This window comes from Anastrepha obliqua, chromosome 4 (genome assembly GCF_027943255.1).
Source record: "Anastrepha obliqua isolate idAnaObli1 chromosome 4, idAnaObli1_1.0, whole genome shotgun sequence".
Lineage (NCBI taxonomy): Eukaryota > Metazoa > Arthropoda > Insecta > Diptera > Tephritidae > Anastrepha > Anastrepha obliqua.
Window position 1 is genome coordinate 78,052,077 of NC_072895.1, and position 23,406 is coordinate 78,075,482.

Here is a 23,406-nt window from a genome sequence, read left to right on the forward strand (position 1 = left end):
TCGCCCAATTAGAGACTTTGCGTTATAAAAAAACCTGATAATCGCGAATGAACAATTGATTCACATACGAGTATAGGCGACACATATTACATACATCAGTTTAGTTCACAGGATTGAATGTACTTGTATTGTACTGGAACCTAGTCTGGTTGTACTATATTCAAAACGCAGCTGCGCCACATTTTATTTGGAGTGGCAAAATTCTTAATAGTGTTCGGTAAGTTGGCATAGGAGTTACCATTACCTACATAATACTAAATTCCTTTTACAACAAACATTTCAGCTTACTTAATTTGTGAGTACTGCTTTAGTTTAACAAGTATCAAAAACCGCATAGTGTTATTTTACATATTTTGATATATGGTACGCATACGTGTAAATGTGCGGCTTTAATGGTCTACTTCTTTCCCAATAGTACCTAAGCGGTTATGAGACACCACTTATGAGGATGAGATTATTATCATGAGAGGGGAAACCTTGACATCTAGTATCAATATTCATGTTAGTAATGCGAATGTGAAATTCGCAACATTTAATAAGCTATTTCTTGTACTTTATCATGTTGCTTAAACTCAGTGCCGGTGTGTAAGACAAAACTAATGAACAAGATGTAAAATTTGTAACAAAACCACAAATATTTTTAATAAAAAATGTAAACCTAACAATAAAATAACAAAGTTGAGATGAATGCATACATACGTAATAAAATAGTCATTAGGTAATAATCTGCGTATGGGAGTTCGTTGCTTAAGTCTTTTGTTTACGTTGGTCAGTTCCGTTGCTGTAACTGAGCAGTGAGATTTACATACACATGTATGTATGTGTATGTGCATTATATGTATGCACCTTTTGACAGAAAACGGCATTCATTTGCTAAAATTAATTTCTCGAAAGCCAAACAATGTGAGATAAAATAGAAACGAAAAACGAGTTTCAAGGGAATAGTATACAGGGTGTACGTAATTTGAAATATTTCATCAAAACAAGTGGAGTATTGACTTTATTCATATATTTATTAAAGGTTGGTTGTTATTGCTATGCGCCGATTTCCATCTTAATTTTGGTTTTTTGATGTATGTATTTTCGAGAGTGCTCTTATCATACACCTCTAATGAATTCCACTATTTCATAAATTTTTTGTTTTTTCAAAATTTAAAGCTTCAAAGTAGTTTCACCTCCGCTACATGATTGAAATCTCCTATACAAATATCTGGCTTGAATAATCACAAAAATACGTATACATATAAGATGTATGATCTTCTATACAAATAGACAAATTCAAACCCTTCTGTTTGGTTTTGGGAAATATATCCTACCAATCGTAAAAATTAGCATGACACCCCGTGCAAAGTAAACAGAGTCTTAAGTTCGTATGTATATGCAGATGCTAAAGAGTTAATGTGTAGTATTTATGTATCTGTGCATACATATGTATGTTTGTGTGCCGTGAAAATACAAATCATCAATTTCAATAACATTTTTGTCAATAATTGACCAGGAAGAGAATTTTGCTTTGAAATGTGATAGTGGGTGATACGAGTTGCGAGAAACACGCAATGCAGAGTGTTGAATTTATAAACTGCACATGAGCTCATACATATATACTTATATGAAAAAAGCACAAAAAACCATGTTTTGTTTTCGATTGCAAAAGAGTTTTTGTTTTTAGTACATATGTATGTAATTACACAAATTGTGTGCGACGGCCTCTTCATGAGAGTAAATGTAGGTTAATGAGCATATCTTGAAAAGCCAATAAGTAAACAATAACACATTCTACATTTCAAATGTTTTACAACAAATACGAGAAAGAGGCTAAACTTTAAGCAAAACATAAGTAATTAGTCGTATGAAATGTGCCAATAAATTTATATATATGGAAATGTTTGCTTGTTTGTTTTAACAGCTCAGTTCAGTTTTTGTAAATACATACATACCCTTGTAAAAATAACTAACTGCACTATTTGTAAAAACAAAACTGAGCATGTGGAGAGTATTATTTTAATGTTGATAGCTCTTGGGTACCGGCAGTTTCGGGTAATTTGAGCACTATTGGAATATACATTCATTCTTCGACAGAATTGTTCGTGTAGTATTTAAGAAATTATTAGAGAATATGTCAGAAATCTTATAACAAATTATTCGACTATAATTTAGAGAATTTTTCATATTGAACTCGAAAGCATTATTGGAGGGGAAATCCTATACATACATACATGCGGCATAGGCATCTCATTGAAAACTGAACCACATTTTATTTCACACACACACAAACACTTCAACAAATTGATTCTTAATCTATGCTTACGTTTTAATTCCAGATCAATTGTAGCCCATCAGCTTTACCTATATTAGTAAATTCCTATATTTTTCTCACCGGTGTTAGTAAAACTCGGATTTATGGCCAGGTATAGAGCTACACAGATTATGTGGTTTTCTTGCAGCTTTCATGGGTATCGAAAGTGAGTTTCACAGTATACCTGTGGGCAAAAAATAAGGTGAATTTATTTGCGGGATTCAAATTTCGCTCTAGTTATTTTTTTCATGAGTTGACAGCACTGTTAATAACATCTGGGCCAACTTTCATGTGAATGTCATTATCAGTAATATATTTACGCTTGTGTTTACCAAACGACCAAGAGTGCATTTTTCGATTTTTACAATGTCTGATTTGATTGAGCAGAGAAGTGCCATCAAATTTTGTTTGCGGAATGAAATATCGGCTGCGGAAATGTTTAGCATGTTGCAGAAGGCATTTGGTGATTCGACCATGTCGCAGAAAAATGTTTTTAAGTGGTACAAAGACTTCAAAGAGACGTCAACAGATGACCAACACGACAATAATGTGAAGGAGTTAGTGCTCAAAAATCGTTGGTTGACTGTTAAAGACCTTACTGATATGATCGGAATATCAGAAGGATCTGTGAAAACCATTTTGAAAGACCATTTGGGCCTACGAAAAGTCAAATCTCGTTTGGTACCGAAAACTCTCAATTTCTTGGAAAAAAGTCGTCGCGTTGATGTGTGTGAATCAATGCTTTCAGACTATCAGGACAAGCTCAAATGCATCATTACGGGAGATGAGACTTGGATTTATGCTTACGACCCTGAAACAATCAACCAATCAAGCGAATATCGTGCTAAAGGCGAAGCCAGACCGAAAAGAGCACGTCAAAGTCGTTCAAAAATAAAGGTCATGATGACAGTTTTTTTCGATTTTCGTGGTGTGGTGCACTATAAATTCCTTCCACCTGGCCAAACTGTTAATAAGGAATATTATTTGAGCGTTATACGTCATTTACGTGAAGCAATTCGTCTAAAAAGACCAGAATTATGGACCAACAACTCTTGGTTTTTGCATCACGATAATGCACCGTCTCACACTGCACTCGTTCTTCGTGACCATTTCGCCAAAAATTCCACGCATATCGTTCCGCAACCACCGTATTCGTCTGATTTGGCTCCGTGTGACTTCTGGCTATTCCCAAAACTCAAGAGACCACTCCGGGGAACGCGTTTCGAGTCGATTGAGGAGATAAAAGCTGAATCGAAGAAGGTGCTGATGGCTATACCGGAAATGGACTATTTGGCATGTTTCGGGGATTGAAAAAATCGTTGGCATAAGTGTATTTCATCGAGAGGGGATTATTTTGAAGGGGATGAAATTGATTTACAAGAATAAATAAAGATTTTTCATTTTACAACCAAATTCACCTGACTTTTTGCCCACAGTAGTAATTCTAGAATTAAATATTGTTATAGAACTTTTGGCATTTCTTTTTGGACTCTTTGTATCAAGTATAGAATATAGCAGCAAGGGCCTTAAAGGATTGGTCGGCATAAGCATACGCTTGAGAGAATTAGAGCTTTCTAAAAAAAACTTTAATTCCCAATTTTTTGCTTTATTTTGATAAGCTTCATTTTCGCACTTTCATTGCCTAAGTAGAAATTTGTACATGTCGAACATTTTTTAATTCTCCATTCTTGCTTGTGTGGCCTTGCATGGATAGTAAGTAATTTCTCCAGCCATATTTGGTTTATCGCCCTCAATATGGATTTGAATAAAAGCTTGCAGATACTTTGCTATTTCTGCTTTCTTTTAATAATCTATTGTGTTTCATTCTACAATTTAATTCATAACAAATGGCAAACGCGTACAAGCTTTCAATTACTATAAGTGTCTCACATAAGGAAGCACTTAACACAAATATGTTAATCCCATTGTCTACTATTGTTTTTGACATTCAATTGAAATATACACATAGAGTGTATGTGTATGTGTACATATACATATAAAGTCATACTTTGAAAGTTGGCGTGTGCGCTTATTTATTTTAAAAGATTGTCCAAAAAAGGAAGAAATTCAAGAAAGCTAAAATAAAGTAACAGGCAAAACAAGTAATCTGGGCGAAAAGAAGTTTGTGCCCGACCTATGCCAATTTTGTATTAAGACCTACATTCCTATGTATGTATCTGTACGTATGTACGTACATGTATTTATAAGCATACGATTATGTGACATTTATATGCTATATGTACATGCATACGTATGTGCGAATATACTTATATAACTACTATATTTGCTCATACATATATGTTAATTTATTTGACAATCCACACTAGCGGGAAACACGAAAGCCCCAATTTGTATATGCCATCTTTGTTAAACAAATGCTAATCACAATTATAAAGAGTATGCGAATTTAATCCATCATCTTTGGAAGCTGTTTTATTTTATTTATGCAATAATCTTTCATATGGGGATTTTACGCAAAACACCCAATTATGCTATAAATTTTATTGTGTATGAGTGATCACAAATTATTTCTATGAAATGCGTGGAGGCAGTAAGCTCTTCTCCATGAATATCTTTTTAATCAAATATGTACATTTGTATGCCAGTTGTAGAACATTATACATTTGCCCATTTATACTCCAACTCAAACGCGGTTTCCCATATGTATAAAAACGTAATTAAATAGATATTTAAAAGTACATGTATGGGTGTAAGACATGAATGCATGAATGCTCATTCCTGATGCCCACAGCACAAAAGTGAAGACTCCCAAGCAAGCACTCATTGGCTGATATGGCTTTGGCAAGCCCATCTCTAGAAAGATAATTGCGTGGATGACTACATTTAATGTATGGTAAGATTCAAGTATAAGTACGAGCATGTAATAAGTATGGTAATGTGACTTATTCTATATACTCGTACTCGTATCTACCATGTGCAATATTTTTAAAACTCTTAGAAGAAGAAGGAAGAAATGTTTTATTTTTGGCATATTAATACGAGTATACATACAAAAAATAACTAAATAACAGCACTAGCTCGATACTCTCAGCTTTAAAAACCATCGATACATCAACCGAACTTCCAGGAATTTTATTATAACAGTAGTCGATAAAATAAAAATAATTCAGGTGACCGAAAATAAATCATTTGTTAATAAGGGTATGCTTTGATACTTTTTAATAATAATACTTTTTAATAAACTAGGGCAAACACTATTTTTTGTGAATAAATAATTACACGGGCTATTACTTTTCTGATTATTGATCGCGCGAAGGACTTAATTTACATCTGATGTGGCGTCCATACGCAATTGTACAAGTATAGGTAATATTTGGAAGGTATTTGCAACACTTCCAGTATTTGCAATTTGCACTTTCAATGCGAGTGCGCACTTTGTTTCATTTATTTTTTTTCAATATAATTTTTTATTTCGAATATTCACTTTGCAGTACGTCGAAACAAACAAATTCGATTAGCGCCGAAACATCGAAAGCAAAGGCGTGCCGAGGCGTGAATGTTGCCGCGCTTAACTACCAACGACTAACGACCACAGTGTCTACTATCAAACTAAACCACCGCGCGCAACAGCAAAAGCAACGCGACCACAAACAATGCAGCCAGTAACAAGTTTTGCAGCAGCAGCTCCATAAAGTGTGATCGGGTAACACACGCTGTTTTTTTTCAGTTTATTTATTTTTTATTCACAAAATTTATTGCGCTTAGGTTCAACTACATATTTGAAATTCTTATGGTATTCTTGTTTTTGGTTTGCGTGTATCCATTAATGTATTAATTGTTGGGTATAATCCCTAACTATTAAAACTTAGCCAGAAATTGTAGCTCTTGTTCCAAAAAAATATTCAAACTGCCTAAAGATCAACTGCAGCTTTTGCAAAAACTAAAAGTGGAGAAATATGTAAATGTACGCATTTGAAAACATAAATATTATGTACTATATATTTACATGGAGGCCTATCTAGCGTTATACAGCTTTCAATTTTTTTACTTTGGTGGCTACAATAACATCCATACTGTGTCTGAAATTCACTTTATGGCTAGACATTTTAAAGTAGACTTCTCGTCACAACAAAGTAGAGAAATATAAAGATTGATATTGGAAATCGAGTAATCAACTGAAACGGGAAAGCTAATTAGCCGCCTAGAAACTGTGATATGGTTTAGATTATTTTGTGTGGGACATTGTAAAGGAAAAATGTTACGCTAACTATCCAAGGGCACTTTGAGAGAGTAAACATGAAATCCAATTTTCCATTGGCGGAATAAGCGCCAAACTCGTGACCAGGTCGCTAGAATGGGTTAAAGTAGAAATCATTTGAAAAAATTGTGTTCCATGCTTAGTAGCAAAATCTTACCAATGAAAAAAAAAACAAATGAAAAATATTCATGTGCCTTTTTTTATAGCCGATTTAAATCAAATCCCGAATGTTAGAAGGACAAAGCAGTAACCATAGTCGAATTTATTTGTGGTAGTTGACATATTCAAAACCCATTGTAATAGAAAAAAATAGAATAGAAGCGATAGACTTTTTTTTCTAATAGCTGACGGTTCTCGGTAGTCAATGGCAAACCTTTGAACGTATTTTTACCATGAAAAATCTCTTCATAAACACCATTTGCCATTCGTTGGGACTCAAAATTGTAGGTCTCTATTTATGGAACAGCATCAAGATGCACATCGACCTAAAACAGGATATGGGCGCCAATTATATATTAATATCTATACTATAAAGGTGAATATCTGTACGTTGTCCGCGCATCACTACGAAATGACAACACCAAATGACGTAAACATTTTTATACATTCATATTTTCACCCAATTAAGGTTATAGGCATGTTTTTATGATGGAATTACCTTCCCACAGCCCCCATGCCGCGCCACCCCTCTCATTCGTCATTAAAAATCGAATATTTGCTTAAATTTAATCTAAAAATTCTTAGTTTTTCCTATTTCCCACTATTTATAGCACACTCTAGACTTTATAATCCGCATAAGCTGTTCAACTATGACCCAAATGCAAAGTTCAAAAACGGTTTGAAATAGAAAATTAATAAAAATAATTTTGCTTGATATTTTTCTGATTGGTTGTTTTGATTTTATTCAACGAGGCATAGCAACGGATGCGGGTATTGTAATATTATGGTTATTAATAAAAAATTATTTTATATGAAATTATTGTTTGTAATTCTTTTTTATACATATCGTAAATCCCTCAAAACTACTCCTACGCGAGCGGGGCCGCAGGTACCAATCACCAGCGTTCGCGGTGCCAATAGCATTTTTAAACATTTGGATGACAAATGCCCATGCTTTGCTGTTTTGCCTTCATAATTGTTACCGCCAGCCTGTAAGTAATGTAGTAATTTTTAAGCAAATTTCAATTCATGTTGACTTCAGGTGACGAAGAAATGCAGGATGAGTTTGACGATTCTTTAAATTGTGGATTCTTTCATTAATTGGCAATCGGTGAATTATTCATATTGCATTACTAAAATGGGCGAACTCTCTAATAAAACATAATATCAGCTGCACCGCAATATACATCTTAGTTTACCATTAGTTTAGTTTTACTTTTCAAATAACTTACTGACTATTTAATTCTTATTTTGAATTTATTTGGGCGGCAAAGGGGAAAAAGTTGTAAAGAGAAACAAAGGCTTCAATATCTCATTAAAATAACGAATTCATTACAGATGATGGAATCCGCATATAATTGAAAACAAATACGTATTTGGTTTTTGATTTTTGGATCTATTATGTCAAAATCAGCTGGCTGTTTTTATATTTCTTTGACCAAACCAATTATATATTAGCAAAGTAAATAGGAAAGTAACAAGTGAATAAATACACCATTTTGACGTTATTCATATCTAGGGCAAAAAAATCAGCCGAGCTATTGCCACCAGCTTTATAGATGCGCATTGGTTTGTCTCATTTTATTTTATCGTATGAAGCAGCAACAAAAATTACAGATTAGAATATTGCGCTCATCAGATAGGTGTGTCGTCTCACTGATGCAGTTGCGTGAGAGAAATGTCAAAACGTGAACAAGAAGAAGAAATTACACAAGCACCACTCGAATATATTGCGCAAGTTGTGACGTCACACACACAGCGGTACTGTCAGCGGAGAGTGGAATAGCGATATGACATTGCGCCACTGTTTTATTCTGTACATTGTAAAACAGTAAGAGAGCGCAAAGAACTCCCAATTTTTCACCAATTCCAATTTCGTAAAATAAAGTACAAACGAATCCATTGGTACGCTGAGTTTATTTACTAAAATGGAATAACAAAAGAAAAAATAATAATTAAAATTCAAGAGAATTCAATATGAGTTTATGAAATAAAAGTTCTTAGCCGAAGCGAAATTAAAATCCAACCGAAAGAAACAACACATTATACAAAAATAATAGACTTACTAAAACAAAAAAAAAAACAACATTTTATACATTTAGACTAAAAGAGCAACAAGGGTTTAGAGTATTTTTGCGACAGATGCATCACTCGACTCCTATCGAAGACATAAAAAATGAACTTTTTGAACTAGGTCATCAAACAACAAATATTCACAACGTACAAATTAAAAACGCATCAGGAATAAAACAACCTCTTTCACTATTTTCAATTGAACTAAAATTAAACGAAAACAAATGTGCTGGCAAAAATGTGTGTAAAATTAAGAACAAAGCGGAAACGGACCAAATTAAATGTGCTCATTGTGGCGAAAACCATACAGCTAATTATAGAGGCTGCGAAATCTACAAAAAACTCCAAATACAAAGATATCCGACACTATTCAAAAAAAAATTCACGCTGCACAAGAACAAGGCAATAATGAACATCTCCAGGAAAATCTTGGCATTAATACAAAACAAACCCTTATACCAGGCGTTTCTTATGCACAAGCAGAATCAACGAAAACATTAACAAAAGAATTTAACAACCCTAATAATAGTACCACATCAAGTATAGATGATTTAACTGAACTTAAAACTATGATGAAACAATTGATAACACAAATGGCCACCATGATGAACATTGTAACCATACTGGTATCGAAGCTAGATGGACGCACTAAGTAAAATAAAAATAGCAATTTGGATCGCAAACGGACTTACGCGCCACGAACTACACTACACAAATCACCCAGATAACATAAGGAACGGCAATAATCATCAAAAAATCAATTAAATACTACGAACTTGATGGTTATAGAAAAATCGACATACAAGCAACGACAGTTTCAATAAATAACTCAAATGGACCAATAACAATATCAGCAGTATACTGTCCACTAAAATTCAATAATACAAAAGATGAATATCTGGAGGATTTAAACGGGCTAGGAAGTCGATATATCGCTGGAGGTGACTACAATGCGAAACATTCTATTTGGGGATCAAGGTTAACAAGGTTGTTAAAAATATTCCACAAACCCATCTGAGTTAAGTCATGTTTGGAGCTATCATCGGATCATTCACCACTTCTAATGAGAATTCTTGGAACTCTGCATCACAAACTTTTAGAGGTCTATATAATAATAAAACAGACTGGAATTATTTTCGACAAAGTGTGGAACCACAATTGACTATAAATATTTCATTAAAAACGGGGAACGAAATTGACTCAGCAATTCCATCATCAAAGCCCTCACCCTTTCGACACCAAATATAAAAATGCAACAAAAAGAGCCTATTCCAATACATATCAAACAAAAATTCAACAAAAAAGGAAACTCCATAAAAAGTGGCAAACTACTAAACATCCCGAAGATAAGGTAAAACTTAACAAATCAACAACTGAATTAAAAACATTATTAAAACAACACCAAGATAAAAAGCTTGAGAATTACATACATAACTTGGGGGCCATGGCAGTTAACAATTATTCTCTATGGAAATCAACTAAAAACTTAGTCAAAGCAGTTCCACATAAACCTCCCATCAAAACACAACACGGAACTTGGGCAAAGACCAATAAAGAGAGGGCAAACACACCAGCTGAACACTTCAAAACAATATTCTCCAACGAAAAAGAGAATATAAACGGCAAACTCAGCAGAAATCAGATATCATTTGAAAAATCTGAACAGTAAAAAAGCACCGGGCTACAATCTAATAAATGGTAAAATACTAAAAGAACTACCTGATGTAGCAATTACATATATACGACAAATATTCAACAGCATATTAAGGAGACAATGCTTCTTTGCCAGATTAGACAAAATTCTTATAGAAAATAATATAATACCAAGCCATCAATTTGGATTTAGACGACAGCATTCAACTGTGCAACAAGTCCACAGAGTTATAAACAAAATATTAAATGATATGGAAAATAAAAGGTTCTGTATAGCTGTCTACCTGGATATTGCAAAAGCTTTTGAGAGGGTGTGGCATAAAGGACTACTGCATAAACTCAGCCAAATATTACCACGGAATCACTTCACCATTCTTAAAAGTTATCTGGAAAACCGACATTTTTTTATAAAGTTCGAAGACGAATGCTCAAGCATGATGCAAATGACAGCAGGTGTACCCCAAGGTAGTATCCTAGGGCCTCTATTGTACCTGATATTTACAGCAGATATACCGATCCCAACAACAAAAAATAGCATGATAGCCACATTCGCGGATGACACGGTTTTAATGGCATCGGATAAAATAGAAAAAAAGCGACTGACATTCTTCAACAAACAATAAATGACACTGTATCATGGCTCGATATTTGGGGAATAGAAGTCAACAAAGATAAAACGGTACAAGTAATATATACAAACAGAAAGCCTAAGAAACACAATTTAGCAATAAAAAACAATGAAATAAAAATCCTTCCTAGTGCAAGGAAATGAAATTAAAAACAGGTTCAGACATCTATACTGGCTGTTGGCTAAAAATTCAAAATTAAGCCTTAACAACAAAGTAGTGATATAGAAATTTATAATATCACCCATTTGGAAATATAGCATTGAGATCTGGGGCACAGCAAAAAAACGAATATCAAAATAATTCAAAGGACGCAATCTAAAACACTTCGAACAATAACAAAAGCAGGCTGATATATACCAAACGACGTGATCCACAGCGACCTCAACATCGACACAATAGATGACACAATTAGAACATACAGCATCAAGCAAACGACTAACAAATCATCAAAATGAACAAATGCGCAAACTACCACAATCGGAGAAATTGGGAGAACGAAGATTAAAACGATTAATTCCAACAGAACTCACAATAGGTATAACAAACAAAAAAAGAAAAAACAAAAAATAATAATTATCCTTAGAAAATAATATAATGTAGCATAATCTAAAGCAAAATTGAATGTTTATCTAGTATAGGTTAGAGAACAAAGAATTCCAATACTACTTTAAAATTAATTACTTATTGTTTAAATTTAACAGATTGTAATTTAAAAAGGGAAATAATAAATAAAAAAAAAACAAAGACTTCACAAGCTGAAAGCTTTTTGATAATCCGTTTACAGTTGATAAAATAAAGAGATGTAATCAATATAAAAATTTTAATGTGAGCAGTATTCAGTTTTTAGTCAACGATTTCAGATTGGCGATTGAATAACACGTTCTCACTTAAAGAAAATGCGCTACTGACATTCTGTAACTTCTTTAACGCGATCCATTTCTATTTTCCCCATTTTTCTGTTAGCTCTATAATAACAGCAAAAATATGTGTTTACTTATATATAATATCTTTCTCCATTTATGTACAAACAAGTTAACTTAAATTCGCACAATATTAAAATGGTTCAAGAAACTATTCTAATTTGGCAAGAACATCTGGCATTTTAACAATTATGCAAGAAATGAGCTTTGCATTTGTGGCATTGAAAACCAATATCTTAATAAATATTCAATCTGGCTAAATAAACAACATTAAGTGCACAGAATCTGGCTCTATTCTCGTTATAAAGTTCCACGTGTGACAAAATTTCAAAATCATACGCGCATAGAAATAGAAATCTGCAGTCATGTGAATGAATTTTTTTCAGCAGCAGTTTTTTGTGTCTTTCAAAAAATGTCTTTCTAAAACAGTTGTCTCTATTATCACAGTCAGCAATTTATTTTTAATTAAGGTTCTCTTCTGTAATGCCAGTTTTAAAATTTTTTTGGTAGTGCGCACAAGTAGTTAAAAATTAGTCTTTTTTATTAAATTTTTGGTATGTGACCAAAAAAAAAATAATGGAAAATTCGATGCCAAACTAAGAGACATAGTGGCACTAGTTAAAGTGCACACGTTCAATGGTTCAATACGTGCAACGATGGACAAGCCTACGAGCCCAATGCCAATTCGTACTTGCACACACTTGCATGCACATACGTGGAAATGTGCCTGTACATACGTGCTCAGAAGCGGTGTTTGTTTTCAATAGTATGTGAATATTTACAAGGTGGTTGACCAATTCCATAAATTAATTATCAATCCCCTTCACATACGCAGATACGAATTATCGTGGTTAGAGTGGCCATGCTTGCGGTAAAAACACAACTCATAAAGCCCTGTAGGAAAGCCACTTGTATCGAATTATGGCATAAATACCTATTCCGCTTTCCTTCTCTTTTCCATATAAGCACTTGGAGAATTTCAAACGGCGATGCAGAGGAACTGGGTACTTTTTCCCCCGGGCCCGGAGTTTTCAGAGGTGCCCGGACTCGAGGGTAATTCCAAGAAATTTCCTGCTTGAAAAAATATAGTAAATAATACTTCTACCAGAGTTCCGAAAGATCGTTCAGCGCTTTATCAAGGATCAAAGACTACCATCGTTCTTGTTCAACTCAGAGTCGAGTAACAGGATTGGCAACTTTGTATTTGGAATCTGAGTTAGCAAGGAAACTCGACTTCGATGATGATATAAGAGCTTTTGCCTCAGCTAAAGCAAAGAAAAGCTAAATTCTAAGCATCGTGGCAGTCATTTTCAAATATTTGTAAGGCTCACAAAATGAATAAAAATTTTAACTTTTTTCAGCTGCGTTTTTTATTTCAGATCTGCTGAAGAGTTTTCTAAAATTCATTTTAATCAATATTTCATAATTAATTCTATCAAAAATTTTATCAAAGAGTTTTTCAATGTTTAAATGTTATATCACTATAACATAATACGCATTTTGATAAATAAAAAAAAATTTGAAGGGGCCCGCATCTTAAGTTTCCCCCGGGGCCCGAATACTCTCTCCACGGCCCTGATTCTTGCTCGTAAGCAAAGATCATTGCGTAGAATTTTCTACGTAGTCGAAGGAAAACAATCGACATTGCGGCGTCTTCTTCAGCATTTCGCTCTATGAACTTCGCAAAATCTAAGCAGATCTTTGCTTTTTAAGTAAATTTTCCACAATATGAAAACGTTGATGTGGTGTTAAACGAGTAATGATTACTTGCCAAACCTTACTGATTTCTGTTCGGTTTCTCATTCTCAGCTGTCAACCTATAGTTATCGATATAGATAGTTCTCAAACAGGTAAAAAACACCCGATTAGTGCTTAGTATCGGCCAAGATTCTACCCATATGTTCTGCTATTGAGGTACAATCTATATGAAAAAGCAGTGGGAACATCAACATTTTCTTTAAAATTTGAATAGTAGTGGGAAATAATTGATAACGCGGGGCCATGGTAACGTTTCATAGCTTTATAACAAAATAATATTACTTGAATTAGTTCAGTGATTTTTAATTTGATGCAGTTTGAAAATAAATTTTATGATTTTTTTACATATTTTGACTCATAGGCTCACCTATTTTGTAAGTTGTGCAATTCATGTCAAAAAATATCCTCCATTAGAGATTAGCTTCAAAATGCAAATGCCCCTGTGTAAATTGGGGTACTATGCTTATAGTTTATAGCGTACATATGTATGTAAATGTTCGGTACTTCATTTAATAAAATGTATTTGTAATCGAAAGAACCAACTCAAGTTTCTATCCCACAAAGTCCAATAAGCACAATTTTTTGCTTTTAACTTTTTTGTTTTGTTTCTGCTGTGACAATTTGACAACAAAATTCGCACTGGCATATCTAGTGAAGCACCAGAACTGTACTAAAACTGAACCAGAAAAACGGTTTCACTAGCTCAGATTTTCCCCGCTGGGCAGGCTAGTGTAAAAATGCATACATATGTACATATATGCTTGCGTTGATATGTTGCTGAAATCTCTGATACTTCATAGTTGATACTTTACCAAAACAATGTTTTTAAAAAAGGCTAGACGGCATAAATTAAATATTTTGAATACAAACGTTTTAAGTTAAGTTTTGTTGACTTTAAACTACTTTTATATGAATTAATGAATTCTTCGAGACGTACATAAAGGTTTAAACCAGAGATTTCTCAACGAAAATTTTTATCCCATAAGAGCTTGTAATAAATTGTCTCCAACTATTGGCCTAGATATTTTTTCTACCTTTGTAAATATTATATTAAGTGTACCTAATTGTAAGTGAAGTGAGTGAAACAATTCCAACAGATTTTTTTCGACAAAGCAACTCAACAGAATATTTGTAGTAAGCATTTAAGACGAATTTGGTCATGTCGATTCAACTTGATTGGGCACAACAACTTGAATTGTAACCACTTTGGAATTCTAATACATACATATTTCGAAATCTTCAAAAAATTCTTTGGTTAAAGCTGGCGATCTTTATTCGGTCTCAAGGCTTGCTGTTTTAATTTGCGCTTGTTTTTGTTATTTTATGTACAAACATAGGAGAGCATAAATATGTGATCATATTTGGATATAAAAAATTCTTCGCATCCACTTCTAGTTGAAAGTAGAACAGATGAGATATCAGGGACGGGTTGATAGAGTAAGAGCCACCACCTCAGATTACATTTGTATTTTTTAAGGAAATAATGGTTATATCTCTCTATCCCGTTGTTATAGAGTAATTAAATTTTAACAAAGTTTTGCCACAAGTTTGTATTTATTAAAAAAGAGACATAAATACTACATCTTGGGTATCAAGGGAAATATTTGTAAGAAACATATTTTCCAAAAATAATTTTTTTCATAAAAATAGGAACTTGTCACGAATTCCACTTAAATATTAAAATATAGGTATCAAATGAAAGTTATTTAAACAAGCATATTTTCATATAGTGTTGCCACATAATTTTTGTTGCAAAAATAACAACTTTTGACATATTTTATTTGAATACTAGTACGAGAAAACGGAAATTTTTTAATAATTAAAAATATATATGAAGTAAAGTCACAATGTAGACAGCTCATGAATTATGGCTTAGAAAGTTTGAAATAAAAAGTATTTTTCCAGTAACGCTGCCACCTACTTTTTAATTTAATTTTTAATTTAAAAAGGCGCAAAATTAATCACTCTATTGGAAGAATTATAATTTTTGCAAATGACGTCTTACGTCAATCGTATTTGACAGTTGTGAACTAGACATTATGCAAATACCCAAGAAATGGAGTGCGTAATGGTCAAAACAAAGATTTCCATCACTCAAAATAATTTTTTTTATTTAGTAAAAAAAAATTATTCAAAGAAAAAATAAAAATTGGAAGACCGTGTATAAAGCATGTGCATCTATTTTGAAGCCGCATTAGACGAAAACCACTATCGATTTCGTAATTTATTTCATCATTTCGCCTGCGCAAATTCATATGTATCTATGCATGTAGTAAATATGCAGAGTTTTCTAAAATGCATTGAACAAAAGTTGAAATTATTCGGTTAAATCGCTTGTGCAACTACTACATACAAGCATTAATATAAATGTGCACTACAATCATACAATTATTAAAAATATTGAAATTTTTTAATGTGACTGATTTTCTCTAAAAACAAAAATTGTGCCTTTCTGTTTCAACCATTTAAGTTGGCAAGCGTGTTATACGATATCGAAGCCACGGGCGCCAGATAGTGCATATGGCACCTATACACCTATACACTAATACAAATAAACTGAAATGCTGATGTTGCATATTTTTGGTGCACAATTTATTACTTTAGCAACACTTTCAGGTGCGATTTTAGTGAAATGAACTATGAACAAAGCTTGGTATCAATGTTGCAATAACCATTTCGATTCACGTAATGGTTGAATTTGTTTAATTTTTAAAATATACGCTTGTATTTTTCTTTTATTTCCAAAAAGTGACTAAAAAATGAGCAGTTCGGTCGCTGTAAGCGCGTGGTTAACACCAATAATTCCCCATAAAAAATTCGCTGTAGAAAGCTAACTTTTATCTACTACTTTCCTTAAGCAACGCAATTACTTATATTGTACAATGGCAGCTCTTTATCTTGCGGAATTCATCCGCATTACAATCGATTTCTGCCACCAATAAGTTTGCAATAAAAAGTAGGTACCTAAGTTACTGATAACAAAATTAACGTTACCGGCGCTTAACATATTCATTGCCAAAGAGCTGCAGGCTCTTGGACAATAAAAACAAGCAAAAAACTTATACCAACGAATAATGCAGCCATCAAATCATTTTTCTTTGTCTCTTGTCGTTATCGTATTGCAAAAGACAATACTTTTTTTCTACTATATCGTACCTTTTTCGACAAAATAACTACCTAAACGCGGCATAATGCAAGTTAATATTCTTTAATTAGTTGATTGACAGAATAAAAAAAGCAAACAAAAATTACTTTGACTAGTGGTGCTCGCCTGTTTTTAAAAGATATCGAAGACAAATTCACTACCACTCCTATAGCAAAGGTCTAAAGCCCACGAAGAATTGTTGTATTAAAGTAACAACAAATTTAAAATAAAATTCGACCTTATTTCATTTACTTAGCTTCTCAGCTTCTCCAATTTGTAGTGCGCTTGTCAATCTTGCCCTAGAAATGTAGATGCTTTCCATTTAAATTCAACCGGGCTATTCGGGTCATGTTCTTCGATTTCGATGTAACTTAAATATGTTGCTCTCTGGTCAAAATAATGAGACACGTATTTTTTTGTTCGCCCGAAAAAATTTTTTTTCAAGAGTTATCGGCAATTTTGTTTTTCGCCTCAAACTGGATTTTTTTTAATTATATAAGAAAATTTTTTTTTTAAATGCCCATAACTTAGTCAAAAATGAACCGATTTTAATAATTTTGGGTTCAAAATGATCGTCATTACATACACAAGCGACTTCATGTAGAAACAATTGCAAAAAAGTAGTTGAAATTTTTTTATTTAGCAAAAAAGAAAAAAAATTGAAATTTTTTCGAAATTCAATATTTCAAAAAGTGTATTTTTTTTTTTATAACTTTTTCCAAATCAAAAGGACATCTCAAACTTTAATTGAGCTGCATGCCTAGTAGCTAAAATGAGTTGTTTTTGAGTAATGAATTTTTGAGTAAACACCCTGTTTCGCAGTTTTTGTTTTTTGCAAAAGAAAAAATTTTCAACTACTTTTTGCAACTATTTCTCCATGAAATCGCTTATGTAAGTAATTACGATTATTTTGAACCCAGAATCATTCAAATCGGCTTATTTTTGACTAAGCTATGAGCAATTAAAAAAAAATTTCTTATATAGATTCTTTCCATTTCAATTCAAAAGGGCTTTTCGGGACATGTTCTTCGATTTCGATGTAACTCAAATATGTTGCTCTCTGGTCAAAATAATGAGACACGTATTTTTTTTTTCGCCCAAAAAAAATTTTTTTCTAGCTTTATCGGCAATTTTGTTTTTCGGCTCAAAATCGATTTTTTTTAATTATATAAGAAAATTTTTTTTTTAAATGCTCATAACTTAGTCAAAAATTAACCGATTTTAATAATTTTGGGTTCAAAATGATCGTCATTACTTACACGAGCGATTTCATATAGAAATAGTTGCAAAAAAGTAGTTGAAAATTTTTTATTTTGCGAAAAACAAAAAGTGCGAAACAGGGTGTTTACTCAAAAATTCATTACTCAAAAACAACTCATTTTAGCTACTAGGCATGCAGCTCAATTAAAGTTTGAGATGTCCTTTTGATTTGGAAAAAGTTATAAAAAAAAAAAAAATACACTTTTTGAAATATTGAATTTCGAAAAAATTTCAATTTTGTTTCTTTTTTGCTAAATAAAAAAATTTCAACTACTTTTTTGCAATTGTTTCTACATGAAGTCGCTTGTGTATGTAATTACGATCATGAACCCAAAATTATTAAAATCGGTTCATTTTTGACTAAGTTATGGGCATTTAAAAAAAAAATTTTCTTATATAATTAAAAAAAAATCGAGTTTGAGGCGAAAAACAAAATTGCCGATAACTCTTGAAAAAAAAATTTTTCGGGCGAACAAAAAAATACGTGTCTCATTATTTTGACCAGAGAGCAACATATTTAAGTTACATCGAAATCGAAGAACATGACCCGAATAGCCCGGTTGAATTTAAATGGAAAGCATCTGTAGGGCTTTACAGTGGTTTGCCTTATTTTTTAGCAGATGTACATGCTGAGGTTTCTTACTATTGCATGCGAAAAGCGATAGCTATTGGAAAATAAGTTTTCTATACTTTTGGTATTTTATTTTGGCTACAATCAAGTCACGCGGTTTCACAGTGGGTTTCGTACCTAAATCAACGGAATTATAGTCACACGCAGCTACAGCGGCCGCATTAAAAATTAATATTTTGCTTTTTGTTTCATAATTATTATAGCCATGCGCACTAGTTCGTTAGGGTACCTGTATTATTACAGTTTTTAAACTCCTGACTTGGGCTGCTTAGTAATGCTCCATATAATGCAATAACTCCAGTAAAATAGGCATGCAGAGTAAATCAATTTAAAATTTTACCGCGCTTACCCAGTTGGATACAATTATAAAACAAATTAATTTACTTTATTATAGTTTTCGTGAAATTATGAAATTCAGCAGATGCATACATCACCATTTAATGTCTTTCATTAGAAATCGACAATATTTAAAAACATTCAACATTTTGTAATAATAATGACGCAGTTTCAATTGCACTTACTCCACTTAATGTCTTGCATCAATCGCTTAATACTTTGTTGCCCCCTAGCACTTATGCTTCTAGGAATGTGATAATACTTGCACATATTTTTGCCCATTCATTCAAATTTCATATAAAATTATTTTAGTAAACGCATTTATTGTGCTTGTGAAGAAAACATTCCAGTATTCACTTATTGGCTTTCCGCAGCAAATATTTCCTCTAAAATTATATTTAAGTTTAATTTTTTTACGATTTCCGTTTCACAATTTAGGCCATGTTATATATGTAAGTCAGTCACCGTAGTGACGCTACTTTCAAAATTAATTGATGATTCAGCATGCCGACACTCAGGGGAAAGTTATAAAATCAAGCATAAATCGTCATGATTTCCAGGTAAGATGGACATTTCTAACCCAAGTATGGACACTGTGGATTTTATTGGGTATGGAAATAAATAATTTGAAGGTGTATAAGTCTCGGTCTCGATCGCAGTAGTTGACATTCGTTTGAAGCGTAAAGATCCTTTTTTATCTGACGTCAAAAATGTCTACGTTCGTCCCGAAAAAACAGCATTTGTGGGAATTCATGCTTTATTATTACCTTTTAAAGAAAAATGCAGCTGAAATGTGTCGTATATTGATAAATATTTACGGTAATCACGCTCCATGAAATACATACCACTTGTAAAGAATGGTTTCGACGCTTCCAAAGTGGCAATTTCGACGTGAGTGATAAAGATCGCGAAGGGACACCGAAAAAATTCGAAGATACTCAATTACAACAATTATTGGATGAATACACATGTCGAACCCTTGATGATTTGTCTAAAGAGTTGGATGTTGACAGATCAGCCATCGGTAAACGTTTGCACGCGATGGGAATGGTCCAGAAAGCAGGTAACTGGGTGCCACATCAATTGATGGAGAGGGATAATGGGAGAGGTTTTTGACGTGCTGCTTCTTGAACGGCAGAAAAGAAAAGGTTTTCTGCATTGCACCGTCACTGGCGATGAAAAATGGATATATTATGATAACTCTAAGTGTCGAAAATGTTGGAGCCTGCCAGGTGAACCAGGTCCATCGGCAGCGAAACAAAATATTCATACTTCAAAGGTTATGTTGTGCATCTGGTGGGATCAGAAGGCTGTCTGCTATTATGAACCTCTTAAGCCATCTAACACCATCACTGGCGACCGTTAACGACTGCAGCTAATGCGTTTGAATCGAGCTCTCTAAAAAAAGCGATCACTTCTTACGAGAGCATCGAAAACTGGATGGATCAAGTCAAAAGAAATCGAATTTTTCCTCAGGGGAATCCATATGCTGCCTGAAAGATGGAGTACAGTTGTAGCTTCCAATGGCACATACTTCACATTATATCATGAATTATTTAATTCGTAAGTTTGACTAAGAAAAGAGGTTGTTCATGTTTAAACTATTTCATAATTCATAATTGTTCGTTTTTAATTCAATATGACATACATCTTGAATTATTATTAGTATTTTCGTTTATTGAGTACATAATTTTATAAAATCTTACTGACTAAATTCATAATATTTAATTTAACTAGGTATACCAGACTATTTATTTATTCATTTGATAATCTAAAAATATAGGTAGTATTTCATACAGATTATGAAAAAGAGAAAATAAATTAAGCTTATAAATTACTTTTTTATTAATGCAATAATGCAATATTTCTAAAGTTTACAAAGAAATCATTTTAGAGAATACTTAGAAACTAGTTAAACAATTCATTTAGTAAAAGTTTGAAGCAGTACTTTGTGTAAGAAAAATCTTGGTCAACATGATTTGAAAACATATTAAATTATTTCATCCCAACCCAGAAATTATAATGATTTCATTAGCTCTGCTGAGGAATATTGAAATTAATTTGGTCGAGTAGCGAGGGGGAGTCAATCGCACAACTCATAAAATCGAAAATGAAAGTAAGAAAGAGATAGTCCCTCTAATATCTAGAGTTTTTAGGTTAATAATCAAGCACTGACTTTTATAGGAAGGAATTGGATCAGTGAAATACAAAGAACGCAAAGCATAACGGACAAAGACTTTCTGACACGTTCAAGCCTACTAATATGACAAGCATAATATGGTCTCCAAATAAAAACGGCGTATTCCAACTTCGAAAGTACAAAGCGATTTTAGAATGTATGGATCAACAAAGTCCGAACTAAAACGTCGGATAGAAGCAAGTTGGAGTATGACTTTGAAATGGTGTAATTTAATTAAAATGTCTTTGAAAAGAGAATTTAGTGTCAAGATCACGCCAACATCAATAATTTCACTTGGATTTCATAATCCAGAACTACCAATGCGGTAAGAAGTAGGTATAAGAGAACAAGATTCAGAATAAGAGATTTTATAATAAGAGATTTTATAATAAGAACACTTGCTTATTTTTAAATTTAACTCATTTTTTTTTAGAGATAGAAGAGGATAGATAGGATTTAATCCTTTTTAAAAGAGTGGAAAGAAATCCTATGTCCCCCAATTTTGAAATTAAAATCGTGTGAATAACCTAATCAAATACTTTTGAAAAATCAGCGTACACAGTGTCTACTTGAAGATTTAAGCATCGAGCCAAAATGAGATCTTGGAGAAAGCAAACTTTAAATCAAGGCTACTAAAATTCTATTGAATCATTGAATTTCCTCTCGAATCGGGTTAAAAAAAAATTAAAAATTAGCTTTAATTGATCTCGCGAGCCCAAGTAGCTCCCGCTTATCAAAGAGACCAGCAATGATATCATAAACAAACAAAACGATTGAATGGATATTCTGGACTCAAGTGATTTCAGTAAACAATGACAAAATATCAGATAAGTTAAGTGGTTTGGGAAAAAATTAATAAAACTCCGTTAGACTCTTTCAATTCGAGAGGAATAATTTGGATAGATCTAAAGATTTGGAAGCGGCGAAGGAAATCTAGTTAAGAATGTACTTTCGGAAACTTATTAGCTGTCGTCAAGTACAGAAAGCTTGAACGTTCTTAACTCAACATAGAATGCCTACTTCCAAACAATATTGGCCGACCTTAATTTAACATTATTTAAATTGAGGGTTGCATGATTTAGTGGGATTGTGCTGAATTTTACAGTGTATTTTTCCTCTGAGTTTGATGGATTGCAAGAATTTAATAATTTTGCGAGGCAAATTAAAGCTTTTAAATTGAAAAATAATAAGAAAGATTTTCACATTAATACTTGTATCTGTACTTATGCATGTACCATGGATCCTTTCCCTCTTCCTGTGAATGTCAGGATCAAGTGGCTGTAATTTTATATTTCTGAGCGACGCTAAAAATCATTTTATAAGTTGTTACCCCTAAATACTAGGGTTATCATACCACTTTATATAATATAAGCACTTAATTTCCCTTTCTCATTGTTAGTTTTAGGGAATATATCCATGTAGTAGCGGGCACTAAAATCTGAACACTTGTGTATCTACAAGGTGGCGCAAAGCTAATCACGCGATCGGAATAATAACCATTTTTGCACATGGCGTCGTACGTCAATCACAACATATTTGGCACTTGTGAACGAGGCAGATGCAATATACAAACAGACAGTGGAGGGCGTAAAGGTTAAAATAAAGATTTTCATCAGTCAAAATATTTTTTTTCTATTTAATAAAAAAACTATTCCACAACAAAATAGATTATTAATTTTGCATCACATTGTAGTAAGCTTGAAAGTTTTTTTGTTGTCATTAGTTCACATACTTTTTTCATTAATTGAATGTGAAAGTGAGAAAACTCCGAATCCTAAAAAATGAGCGAATTGGTTACTGGCCAAAAATGTAGCCTTCACGGAATTAATGCTAAAGTTAGATTTATTATATACATACATATATATATGTATATATAATTGGCGCGTACACCCTTTTTGGATGTTTGGCCGAGCTCCACTTCCTATTTGCGGCGTGTGTCTTGATGTTGTTCCACAAATGGAGGGACCTACAGTTTCAAGCCGAGTCTGAATGGCACCTATTTTTTATAGGGAGCTTTTTTATGGCAGAAATACACTCGAAGGATTGCTATTGCCTGCCGAGGGGCGACCGCTATTAGAAACAACTTTTTCTTCTTTTTGGTCTTTCAATCGAACCTACGTTCTCTCTAAATTCCGAATGGTAGTCACG

The 23,406-nt window shown here is 33.0% G+C and overlaps 1 protein-coding gene across 2 annotated transcripts in view; it reads right to left on the reverse strand.

Annotated features, from left to right (window-relative positions):
* Positions 1–23,406, reverse strand: part of LOC129246020 (uncharacterized) — a 64,878-nt gene that overhangs the window by 14,898 nt on the left and 26,574 nt on the right. The window contains exon 1 of one of the 2 annotated variants that reach the window (XM_054884512.1): positions 5,549–5,824. The exons of the other annotated variant lie outside the window; for it this stretch is intronic. The gene's annotated coding sequence lies outside the window, so the exon portion shown is untranslated. Of the gene's footprint in view, positions 1–5,548; positions 5,825–23,406 lie in introns of those variants that run through there. 2 annotated transcript variants of the gene reach the window in all.